This window comes from Triticum urartu, chromosome 3A, assembly GCF_056163025.1.
Source record: "Triticum urartu cultivar PI428250 chromosome 3A, HENAU_Tu73, whole genome shotgun sequence".
Lineage (NCBI taxonomy): Eukaryota > Viridiplantae > Streptophyta > Magnoliopsida > Poales > Poaceae > Triticum > Triticum urartu.
This window is the reverse complement of record NC_141875.1, coordinates 98111719-98124277: the sequence shown is the minus strand read 5'-3', so window position 1 is coordinate 98124277 and position 12559 is coordinate 98111719. Positions and strand designations below refer to the sequence as shown.

The 12559-nt window shown below is 44.0% G+C and overlaps 1 pseudogene across 1 annotated transcript in view; it reads right to left on the bottom strand.

The window, feature by feature from the left end:
* The window catches only part of LOC125546701 (chaperone protein ClpB1-like), a 33813-nt pseudogene extending 23399 nt beyond the window's left edge, over positions 1-10414 (bottom strand). Inside the window, exons 1-3 of the transcript XR_015599262.1 lie at positions 9729-10414; positions 8740-9497; positions 8440-8630 (exon numbers count right to left, since the gene is read on the bottom strand). The product of XR_015599262.1 is annotated as a chaperone protein ClpB1-like (transcript). The remainder of the gene's footprint in view (positions 1-8439; positions 8631-8739; positions 9498-9728) is intronic.
* Positions 10415-12559: the final 2145 nt, after the last annotated feature.

Here is a 12559-nt window from a genome sequence, read left to right as displayed (position 1 = left end):
GTTCCGTAACACATCATCCCGTGATCAACTCCTTGGTCACATTGCGCATATGATGATGTCCTACCGAGTGGGCCCAGAGATACCTCTCCGTTTACACGGAGTGACAAATCCCAGTCTCGATTCGTGCCAACCCAACAGATACTTTCGGAGATACCTGTAATGCACCTTTATAGTCACCCAGTTACGTTGTGACGTTTGGTACACCCAAAGCATTCCTACGGTACCCGGGAGTTGCACAATCTCATGGTCTAAGGAAATGATACTTGACATTAGAAAAGCTTTAGCATACGAACTACACGATCTTTGTGCTAGGCTTACGATTGGGTCTTGTCCATCACATCATTCTCGTAATGATGTGATCCCGTTATCAACGACATCCAATGTCCATGGTCAGGAAACCGTAACCATCTATTGATCAACGAGCTAGTCAACTAGAGGCTCACTAGGGACATGGTGTTGTCTATGTATCCACACATGTATCTGAGTTTCCTATCAATACAATTATAGCATGGATAATAAACGATTATCATGAACAAGGAAATATATAATAATAACCAATTTATTATTGCCTCTAGGGCATATTTCCAACAGTCTCCCACTTGCACTAGAGTCAATAATCTAGTTCACATCGCCATGTGATTAACATTCACAGGTCACATCGCCATGTGACCAACATCCAAAGAGTTTACTAGAGTCAGTAATCTAGTTCACATCACTATGTGATTAGCACTCAATGAGTTCTGGGTTTGATCATGTTGCTTGTGAGAGAGGTTTTAGTCAACGGGTCTGAACCTTTCAGATCCGTGTGTGCTTTACAAATCTCTATGTCATCTCCTAGATGTAGCTACCACGTTCTATTTGGAGCTTATTCCAAATAACTGTTCTACTATACAAATCCAGTTTACTACTCAGAATAATCTGGATTAGTGTCAAAGTTTGCATCGGCGTAACCCTTTACCACGAACTCTTTTACCACCTCCATAATCGAGAAAATTCCTTAGTCCACTAGTTACTAAGGATAACTTTGACCGCTGTCCTGTGATCCATTCTTGGATCACTCAGGTACCCCTTGACTGACTCATGGCAAGGCACACTTCAGGTGCGGTACACAGCATAGCATACTGTAGAGCCTATGTCTTAAGCATAGGGGACAACCTTCGTCCTTTCTCTCTATTCTGCCGCGGTCGAGCTTTAAGTCTTAACTTCATACCTTACAACTCAGGCAAGAACTCCTTCTTTGACTGATCCATCTTGAACACCTTCAAGATCACGTCAAGGCATGTGCTCATTTGAAAGTACTATTAAGCGTTTTGATCTATCCTTATAGATCTTGATGCTCAATGCTCAAGTAGCTTAATCCAGGCTTTCCATTGAAAAACACTTTCCAAATAACCCTATATGCTTTCCAGAAATTCTACGTCATTTCCGATCAACAACATATATTCATCAGAAATTCTATAGTGCTCCCACTCACTTCTTTGGAAATACCAGTTTCTCATAAACTTTGTATACACCCAAAATCTTTGATCATCTCATCAAAGCATACATTCCAACTCCGAGATGCTTACTCCACTACTCAGAAGGATTGCTGGAGCTTTGCATACTTATTAGCATTTTTCAGGATTGACAAAACCTTCCGGTTGTATCACATACAACCTTTCCTCAAGAAAATCGTCGAGGAAACAATGTTTTGACATCCTATCTGCAAGATTTCATAAATAATGCAGTAATCGCTAATATAATTCCAACAGACTCTTAGCATCGCTACGAGTGAGAAAATCTCACCGTAGTCAACTCCTTGAACTTGTCGGAAAACATCTTAACGACAAGTCGAGCTTTCTTAATGGTGACATTTACCATCATTGTCCGTCTTCCTTTCAAAATCCATCTACACTCAACAGCCTTACGACCATCAAGTAGTTCTTCCAAAGTCTACACTTTGTTTTCATACATGGATCCTCTCTCGGATTTTATGGCCTCGAGCCATTTATCGGAATCCAGGCCCACCATCGCTTCTCCATAGCTCGTAGGTTCATTGTTGTCTAGCAACATGACTTCCAAGACAGGATTACGTACCACCCTGAAGTAGTGCGCATTCTTGTCATCCCACGAGGTTTGGGAGTGACTTGATCCGAAGTCTCATGATCAATATCATAAGCTTCCACTTCAATTGGTGTAGGTGCCACAGGAACAACTCTTTGTGCCCTGCTATACACTAGTTGAAGTGACGGTTCAATAACCTCATCAAGTCTCCACCATCCTCCCATTCAATTCTTTCGAGAGAAACTTTTCCTCGAGAAAGGACCCGATTCCTAGAAACAATCCCTTATTGCTTTCAGATCTGAGACAGAAGGTATACCCAACTGTTTTGGGTGTCCTATGAAGATGCATTTATCCGCTTTGGGTTCGAGCTTATCAGCCTGAAACTTTTTCACATAAGCATCGCAGCCTCAAACTTTTAAGAAATGACATCTTAGGTTTCTCTAAACCATAGTTCATACGGTGTCGTCTCAACGGAATTACATGGTGCCCTAATTAAAGTGAATGTGGTTGTCTCTAATGCCTAACCCATAAATTATCGTGGTAATTCGATAAGAGACATCATGGTATGCATCATATCCAATAGGGTGCAGTTATGATGTTCGGACACACCATCACACTATGGTGTTCCAGGCTGTATCAGCTGTGAAACAATTTCCACAATGTCTTAATTCTGTGCCAAACTCGTAATTCAGATATTCATCTCTATGATCATATCATAGATCTTTTATCCTCTTGTTACGATGATCTTTCAACTTCACCCTGAAATTACTTGAACCTTTCAATAATTCAGACTCGTGATCCATCAAGTAAATATACTCAACATCTACTCAAATCATCTATGAAGTAAGAACATAACGATATACACTACACGCCTCAGCACTCATTGGACTGCACACATCAAAAATGTATTACTTCCAACAAGTTGCTTTCTAGTTCCATTTTACTGAAACCGAGGCTTTCAGTCATCTTGCCCATGTGGTATGATTTGCATGCCTCAAGTGATTCAAAAATCAAGTGATTCCAAACGGTCCATTTGCATGGAGTTTCTTCATGCATAGACACCAATAGACATGGTTCGCATGTCTCAAACTTTTCAAAAATGAGTGAGTCCAAAGATCCATCAACATGGAGCTTCTTCATGCGTTTTATACTGATATGACTTACGTGGCAGTGCCACAAGTAGGTGGTACTATCATTACTATGTTTTGGCATGAACATGTGTATCACTACGATCGAGATTCAATAAACCATTCATTTCAGGTGTAAGACCATTGAAGGTATTATTCAAATAAACAGAGTAACCATTATTCTCTTTAAATGAATAACCGTATTGCGATAGACATAATCCAATCATGTCTATGCTCAACGCAAACACCAATCTCGATGGTAGAGGGAGCGTGCGATGCTTGATCATATCAACATTGGAAACACTTCCAACACATATCGTGAGCTCACCTTTAGCTAGTCTCCGTTTATTCCTGTAGCTTTTATTTCGAGTTACTAACACTTAGCAACCGAACCGGTATCTAATACCATGGTGCTACTAGGAGTACTAGTAAAGTACACATTAACATAATGTATATCCAATATACTTCTATCGACCTTGCCAGCCTTCTAATCTACCAAGTATCTAGGGTAATTCTGCTCCAGTGGCTGTTCCCTTTATTATAGAAGCACTTAGTCTCGGGTTTGGGTTCAACCTTGGGTTTCTTCACTAGAGCAACAGCTGAATTGCCGTTTTATGAAGTATCCCTTCGTGCCCTTGCCCTTCTTGAAACTAGTGGTTTCACCAACCATCAACAATTGATGCTCCTTCTTGATTTCTACTTTTGTGGTGTCAAACATCACGAACATCTCAAGGATCATCATACATGTCCCCGATATATTATAGTTCATCACGAAGCTCTAGCAGCTTGGTGGTAATGACTTCGGAGAAACATCACTATCTCATCTAGAAGATCAACTCCCACTTGATTCAAATAATTATTGTACTCAGACAATCTGAGCACAAGCTCAACAATTGAGCTTTTCTCCCTTAGTTTGCAGGCTAAGAAAAATCGTCGGAGGTCTTATACCTCTTGACGTGGGCACGAGCCTGAAATCCCAATTTCAGCCCTCAAAACATCTCATATGTTTCGCGACGTTTCAAAACGTCTTCGGTGCCTCAATTCTAAACCGTTTAACTGAACTATCATGTAGTTATCAAAACGTGTATGTCAGATGTTCGCAACATCCACAGACAACGTTCGAGGTTCAGCACACTAAGCGGTGCATTAAGGACATAAGCCTTCTAAGAAGCAATGAGGACAATCCTCAGTTTACGGACCTAGTCCGCATAATTGCTACTATCAACTTTCAACTAATTTTTCTCTAGGAACATAACTAAACAGTAGAACTATAGCATGAGCTGCGACATAATTTGCAAAATCCTTTTTGACTATGTTCAGGATAATTAAGTTCATCTTATGAACTCCCACTTAGATAGACATCCCTCTAGTCATCTAAGTGATTACATGATCCGAGTCAACTAGGCCGTGTCCGATCTGTGCGTGAGACGGACTAGTCAACGTCGGTGAACATCTTTATGTTGATCGTATCTTCTATACGACTCATGCTCGACCTTTCGGTCTTCTGTGTTCCGAGGCCATGTCTGTACATGCTAGGCTCGTCAAGTTAACCCTAAGTGTTTTTGCATGTGTAAAACTGTCTTACACCCGTTGTATGTGAACGTAAGGATCCATCACACCCGATTAACACGTGGTGCTTAGAAACGACGAACTGTAGCAACGGTGCACAGTTAGGGGAGAACACTTCTTGAAATTGTTGTAAGGGATCATCTTATTTACTACCGTCGTTCTAAGCAAATAAGATGTATAAATATGATAAATATCATATGCAATCAAATAATAGTGACATGATATGGCCAATATCATATAGCTCCTTTGATCTCCATCTTGGGGCTCCATGATCATCTTGTCACCGGTATGACACCATGATCTCCATCATCATGATCTCCATCATCGTGTCTTCTTGAAGTTGTCTCGTCATCGACATGCAAGTCGTGATTCCCTTGACAAGAACATGATCAATCTCATACATCACATATATCATTCATCACATCCTTTTGCCATATCACATCACATGGCATACCCTGCAAAAACAAGTTAGACGTCCTCTAATTGTTGTTTGCATGTTTTACGTGGCTGCTATGGGTTTCTAGCAAGAACGGTTCTTACCTAGGCAAATACCACAACGTGATATGCCAATTGCTATTTACCCTTCATAAGGACCCTTTTCATCGAATCCGATCCGACTAAAGTGGGAGAGACAGACACCCGCTAGCCACCTTATGCATCTAGTGCATGTCAGTCGGTGGAACCAGTCTCACGTAAGAGTACGTGTAAGGTCGGTCCGGGCCGCTTCATCCCACGATGCCGCCGAATCAAGATAAGACTAGTAACGGCAAGCATATTGAACAAAATCAACGCCCACAACTACATTGTGTTCTACTCGTGCATAGAATCTACGCAATAGACCTAGCTCATGATCCCACTGTTGGGGAACGTAGCAGAAATTCAAAATTTTCCTACGTATCACCAAGATCTATCTATGGAGAAACTAGCAATGAGGGGAAGGAGAGTGCATCTACATACCCTTGTAGATCGCTAAGCGGAAGCGTTCAAGTGAACGGGGTTGATGGAGTCGTACTCGTCGTGATTCAAATCACCGATGACCAAGTGCCGAACGCACGGCACCTCCGCGTTCAACACACGTACAGCCCGGTGACGTCTCCCACGCCTTGATCCAGCAAGGAGAGAGGGAGAGGTTGAGGAAGACTCCATCCAACAGCAGCACAACGGCGTGGTGGTGATGGAGGAGCGTGGCAATCCTGCAGGGCTTCGCCAAGCACCGCAGAAGAGGAGAAGAACTTGGGAGAGAGGGAGGGGCTGCACCAAAGGCAAAAGGTGTGTTTGAGAGGCCCTCCTACCCCACTATATATAGGGATCCCAAGGGGGGGTGCGCCAGCCCCTAGGAGATCCAATCTCCAAGGGGGGGGCGGCCAGGGGAGGAGTCCTCCCCCCCCCCAAGGCACCTAGGAGGTGCCTTCCCCTGCTGGGACTCTTCCTTTAGGGTTTCCCCAGGCGCATGGGCCTCTTGGGGCTGGTGCCCTTGGCCCATGTAGGCCAAGGCGCACCCCCTACAGCCCATGTGGCCCCCGGGGTAGGTGGCCCCACCCGGTGGGCCCCCGGGACCCTTCCGGTGGTCCCGGTACAATACCGATGACCCCGAAACTTGTCCCGATGGCCGAAATAGGACTTCCTATATATAAATCTTTACCTCCGGACCATTCCGGAACTCCTCGTGACGTCTGGGATCTCATCCGGGACTCCTAACAACATTCGGTAACCACATACAAGCTTCCTTTATAACCCTAGCGTCATCGAACCTTAAGTGTGTAGACCCTACGGGTTCGGGAGACATGCAGACATGACCGAGACGTTCTCCGGTCAATAACCAACAGCGGGATCTGGATACCCATGATGGCTCCCACATGTTCCACGATGATCTCATCGGATGAACCACGATGTCAAGGACTTAATCAATCCCGTATACAATTCCCTTTGTCGAGCGGTATTGTACTTGCCCGAGATTCGATCGTCGGTATCCCGATACCTTGTTCAATCTCGTTACTGGTAAGTCTCTTTACTCGTTCCGTAACACATCATCCTGTGATCAACTCCTTGGTCACATTGCGCATATGATGATGTCCTACCGAGTGGGCCCAGAGATACCTCTCCGTTTACACGGAGTGACAAATCCCAGTCTCGATTCGTGCCAACCCAACAGATACTTTCGGAGATACCTGTAATGCACCTTTATAGTCACCCAGTTATGTTGTGACGTTTGATACACCCAAAGCATTCCTACGGTACCCGGGAGTTGCACAATCTCATGGTCTAAGGAAATGATACTTGACATTAGAAAAGCTTTAGCATACGAACTACACGATCTTTGTGCTAGGCTTACGATTGGGTCTTGTCCATCACATCATTCTCCTAATGATGTGATCCCGTTATCAACGACATCCAATGTCCATGGTCAGGAAACCGTAACCATCTATTGATCAACGAGCTAGTCAACTAGAGGCTCACTAGGGACATGGTGTTGTCTATGTATCCACACATGTATCTGAGTTTCCTATCAATACAATTATAGCATGGATAATAAACGATTATCATGAACAAGGAAACATATAATAATAACCAATTTATTATTGCCTCTAGGGCATATTTCCAACAGCTTCTATCTGTTCTATTTTTCATGCTTTACGGTTAATCAAAGATGTATTCAAATAAACCCTAATATACAAAACATAATCATTATTTTTCCTTCATTTCAATGATGACCTATTCTTTGGAAATTGCAGAAGCTAAGAAGTATCCATCTATACAGTGATAGTTTCTATATTTTGAAATACAAATCCATGATAGAGTGATGGTACTCAAAATGTGTGTCATATCAACTTTTACGAGCTCGCATATATTTAGTGTTTTTGTTTTAGATGTTTTGGTTCACATGCAAGATTAAAGCATTATAGATGAAGATTTAATGTAATTGATTACTTTTGGAGAAATACTAATGCAATTAGTTACTTTTATGTTCATTTATTTTATGTCCCAAACTTTTTTTTTGATAAAATGTCCCAAACTTTTAGTTTGTTGTTTACACCATAATGTATTGTGCTAGAATGAGAGATTTTCTCAAATATGTAGGTAATTTGTGTTCAACATGTGATTTGGCATGCCATATGCCTCAAATTTATTCCAAAAGATTAAGACAACTCATATTGCCCGTGCTTGAAAATTTCCCCAATAGCATAATAATACTAATATTTATATGAACAAATTTATATCTTTTTTAAAACCAACAAAGATGTTGCCCACACGAATAGCTAACATGAATCATTTTAATGGATAGATGGTACAAAAATGCCCTTTTCTTCATATACCAATTTTAAAACTAAAACTTTGTTCACTAAGATGTTTGCGGTCAATTAAAAGATCAAGTTAGACATAATCGGCAAAAAAATATCATGAAAACACATATCAACAACTGAAAAAGCTGGTACAATATGCATAAGAATGAGGTAAATTTCTGCATAACATATATATTTGTATATCAATGATAAAATGAAACATACATACCCAAGACAAAACTATGTTTGCAAAAGGCTTATATTTGTGAATGTGATCACATTAGGTTCCGACTTTATTTAGAAAAAATCAATAATGTGTTCTCATAATAACACTTCATAAAGTTCTAGCCCGCACATCGGGCAGGCCACTTTGCTAGTTGAAATAATGGAAGTAATTAATTTAGGCTATGAGTGAATACCTGTGCGACATGACCTGGACCAACAATTTCTTGCTTCAGCGCATCCATAGATCTACTTTGCGCAGTCACTTCTTTTTTGTCGTAAATCTGTGTCCTTGCGGCGGTTGCTTCTCTTTCACTGTCAAGCATGATCCTTGTGGCAGCGCATGCCTCATCAATCAGATCGATTGCCTTATCGGGAAAGTGGCGATCTATACAGACCGCAATGAGATTCATCAATTTTACATGCTTGTCACTCGTGGATGAACCTCGAAACAAATATTGCAGGTAGTTCAAACAAGAGCAAAGTTCAACACTTACCAGTGATATAGCGGCCAGCCAACTGTGCGACAGCAACAAGAGCAGCATCCTGAATTTCCAAGCCATGGTGGTCTTGGTACCTCTGTTTAAGCCCCTTCAGAATAGCGATGGTCACCTCAACACTCGGCTCCTCAACATGAACCTTTTGGAACCGCCGCTCGAGTGCGGCATCAGCCTGAATGTACTTGTGGTACTCATTGAGAGTCGTGGCGCCTACACAGCGGATGCGACCACGGGCCAGCGCCGGCTTTAGAAGGTTGGCAGCATCTGTGCCCCCTACACTATCACGAGCACCAAGAAGCATGTGCATCTCATCGATGAACAGGATCACCTTGTCGTCCCCATCCTCGGCGCTCCTTATCACATCCTTGATGCGCTGCTCAAACATGCCGCAGAGGTTAGTTTCGGCAACCATGGCCCCGAGGTCAACCTCCACAACGCAAGCTCCAGCGAGCTTGGTCGGGACTTTGCCGTTGGTGATGCGCTGGGTGAGGCCCTCAACAATGGCCGTCTTGCCAACCCCTGCCTCACCGACGAGCGCGGCACAGTTCTTGGTCCGGTGGCAGAGGATGCAGATGATGCGATCGATCTCACTGTTGCGCCCAATCACTGGATCATTACCTTCGTCAGCCGACGGCTCAGTAATGTTCCGGCTGTTGCTGCGTAGACAGGTGCGGTATCGGTGGTACCTCCACACTGCCCAGCACAAACCAGTAGTTGCTCCAAGCCAGAGCACAGGTTGGACGTGTCGCCATACCCTAGTCATATAGAGGAGTAAATTACACGATAGTATCACATTTAGAACGGTGTTGGCGAATTGATACCAGTTTTTGAAATTTTTACGTATCAGTACCAAGTTTCGGGCAAGCCGTTGCAAATCGGGCTAAATCGCGTATAAATATGTACTGACGGTGTATCTGACCAGGTATCACATTTGGAACGGTGTTGGCGAATTGATACCAGTTTTTGAAATTTTTACATATCAGTACCTCTGTTTAAGCCCCTTCAGAATAGCGATGGTCACCTCAACACTCGGCTCCTCAACATGAACCTTTTGGAACCGCCGCTCGAGTGCGGCATCAGCCTGAATGTACTTGTGGTACTCATTGAGAGTCGTGGCGCCTACACAGCGGATGCGACCACGGGCCAGCGCCGGCTTTAGAAGGTTGGCAGCATCTGTGCCCCCTACACTATCACGAGCACCAAGAAGCATGTGCATCTCATCGATGAACAGGATCACCTTGTCGTCCCCATCCTCGGAGCTCCTTATCACATCCTTGATGCGCTGCTCAAACATGCCGCAGAGGTTAGTCTCGGCAACCATGGCCCCGAGGTCAACCTCCACAACGCAAGCTCCAGCGAGCTTGGTCGGGACTTTGCCGTTGGTGATGCGCTGGGTGAGGCCCTCAACAATGGCCGTCTTGCCAACCCCTGCCTCACCGACGAGCGCGGCACAGTTCTTGGTCCGGCGGCAGAGGATGCAGATGATGCGATCGATCTCACTGTTGCGCCCAATCACTAGATCATTACCTTCGTCAGCCGACGGCTCAGTAATGTTCCGGCTGTTGCTGCGTAGACAGGTGCGGTATCGGTGGTACCTCCACACTGCCCAGCACAAACCAGTAGTTGCTCCAAGCCAGAGCACAGGTTGGACGTGTCGCCATACCCTAGTCATATAGAGGAGTAAATTACACGATAGTATCACATTTAGAACGGTGTTGGCGAATTGATACCAGTTTTTGAAATTTTTACGTATCAGTACCAAGTTTCGGGCAAGCCGTTGCAAATCGGGCTAAATCGCGTATAAATATGTACTGACAGTGTATCTGACCAGGTATCACATTTGGAACGGTGTTGGCGAATTGATACCAGTTTTTGAAATTTTTACATATCAGTACCAAGTTTCGGGCAAGCCGTTGCAAATCGGGCTAAATCGCGTATAAATATGTACTGACGGTGTATCTGACCAGCTGGGCCCGCCTGTCAGGTGGCTACATGGCATGTTATTTGGCAGAAAACCCCCTTACTTTATAGTCAATGACATGAACGTCTTTTTTTTGCGGGGAAAAAGTCCTGCAGCACGTGAGCCAAAAAAGTTAAACAGGTCGTGCCGTGCACGTGAGCCGGCAGCAGCCCAAGCACGACACAAGAGTTAAGTGGGCTGGCCCCTGGCACGCTTAGGCATGCCGGCCCGTGTCGGTTTGACTTTTTTTCATGCGAAGTACCTTCAAAAAGCAGGATAAAAAGCCAAAAAATGTAAAAAAAATATATGGTGCAATATTAAAAAAGATAAAAAAACACATATTAGAGCACTACAAATATATGCATGCACTACAAAATTATTAAACATATTAGAGTACTACGTATTTATATATGACATATATATTTATATATTTCAAAAAAAAGTTAAACAGGTCGTGCCGTGCCGGCCCGCGTGCCCAGCCTCTAGGACAGGCATGGCCCATGGCGTGCCGCGTGCCGTGTCTGGCCTGTTTAGCCCGGACCGTGTCATGTCTGGGTCGTGCCGTTCCTGCATGCTACTAGGCCGACCCGGTTAGCACGGCCCTTTGGCCAGCTATAGTGCCGATGTGACCAAACCGGAGCGCGGGCTAGAGCGGCCGAGCCTGACCCAAGCCAAGGAGCTCCTTTCTTTCTCATAAAAGAAACAACCATGCTAAGTCTCAGTTGACAGAGATTTTATTAAGTTTCAGTCGATGCTATATTCGCAAGATCTTACATTGAGATTCGTGTATTTTTTTCTTTTTTCTTTTTTTATATGTTATATCACCTGACTAAGACTTGCTTAAATTTGAGTCGACTGAGACTTATCCACTCCCTAAAAGAAAACCAAGGCCGAGGCGGGGGCTCTAGGGCGGCGGCGAGCAGCGAGTGGCGGACTGTGATTCAAGCGGCGCCGGCGGAGGTCGACGATTCAGGGCGTCGGCTAAGATAGATCAGCGTGCTCTGTGCCGGCGCGCATCTAATCTGGTCGAGGCGACGAGGCATCCATGGCGGCGGCGATCGGCACACTGGCAGTCGAACGGCGCTTGAGCGCACCTGACCTACAGGCGGCGGCGAGAGCTACAGGCGGTGGCGAGTCACGGGGAGCACTAGAGCAACTGCGTGAAGAAAGGTGATATTTCCCCCCTATATGTATACCAAATAGACACAAGGTGTACAATCCAAAGCATTTCTATCCCCAATGGTTCTCTGAGTTTGAATAAGGCATGTTGGGCACTTTGATTTCTCTCTATATGGAGTAAATTACATGATAGTATCATATTTGGGGCGATGTTGACGAATTGGTATCAGTTTTCAAAAAATTTGCATGTCAGTACCAAGCTCGGGCAAGCCGTTGCAAATCGGGCTAAATCGCGTATAAACGTGTATTCCAATCGGGCTAAATCGCGTATAAACGTGTATTGACGTTGTATCTGACTGGCAGGCCCATCAGACAGGTGCCAACTGGTATGTTTTTTTACAGAAAACCCGGCTATTAATCATGCCCTGGCGGGCCGTGTCGTGCCAGACATGTTTACAGCAGGCCAGGCCGGCCCGTTTGGCCAGCTCTAACCCGCATTAGTCAAAAAGTCAAGCAAGACATTTTTTATACAAGTATAAATATACTCCGTTCGTAAAGAAATATATAAATCACTTTTTAGTGGACATTAGATCACTACTTTAATGATTTAAATATTTTTATATTTCTTTACAAAATGAGTATTCGCAATGCATGTTAAAATTCTGTCGTTTGGAAATTAGCTTTTCTGATAGATATTTGGTCATGCTTACGGATTTTTTTCTTCTCGTATGAGACGGC